The sequence below is a fragment of the Cebus imitator genome, unplaced genomic scaffold (assembly GCF_001604975.1).
Source record: "Cebus imitator isolate Cc_AM_T3 unplaced genomic scaffold, Cebus_imitator-1.0 Scaffold235, whole genome shotgun sequence".
Lineage (NCBI taxonomy): Eukaryota > Metazoa > Chordata > Mammalia > Primates > Cebidae > Cebus > Cebus imitator.
The window spans coordinates 2,361,444-2,362,312 of record NW_016107550.1 but is presented as its reverse complement, the minus strand read 5'-3'; positions in this window follow the sequence as shown (position 1 = coordinate 2,362,312).

The following is an 869-nucleotide window of genomic DNA, read 5'->3' as shown; positions in this document are numbered from 1 at the left end:
GATACGCCTCGGAATCCCTACCATGCTGGCCAGCAGAGAAGGTCCAGTCAGTTCCTGACAGAGAGATGGCTGAAGGGCTGTAACCAGATCAGACTGTTTTTAAGCACTTACCCCAATTTACCCATTCTAATTAAATGTTTAGGGGGTTTCATGTTAGGTTAAAAAATAACTTTGCAGTCATTCAACTTAGACTACCTGGATGAACATAGAAGAGAGTCACCGCATGGCTGCCTGAGAAAGTGTTAATATTTAGGAGATCGACATGGAGATATTGAAAAGAATATGGGGAAGATCTGTTGTGATTCGGAGCTGGAAAATCAATCAATGTCCTAAAGGCTTGTTCTGTGAGGGTAGAGATTCTATCACATCTGTTGCTCATTCTCTTTGGCATCCTGTAGATGCAATGCTTGTTTAGAAGAAAGGAGAATGCCTTTGGGCATTCAGGAATAATATGCTGTTTGGATGCATATTAGAACCTGAGACTACGTGTATTGTTAGATGATGAGAGAAAGTTGTGTTGATCGTCTGAGGTGATTAGATTCTGTTTTCATGAGTAAAATCAGTGCACACTGAGGTCTTTAATCATATTTGTTCAGCCACAGTAAGTGGAAAAGTGGAAACCCAAACTGGCTACTCCTTGAGGACAATGAACCTTGGGCTTTGGTGCTTGATGGTGAAAAGGAAGAAAAATCTTATCTCATTAACCAAGAAATGGTATGAAGTCTCTCATTTTATAGTCACATTTGTCTATCTGAAGCCCTTTCCTGAAATGCTTACAGTGAGAAATGCTGAGGCTCTGTATGAAAGCAGGAAGGCGGCCGGGTGCGGTGGCTCACGCCTGTAATCCCAGCACTTTGGGAGGCCGAGGC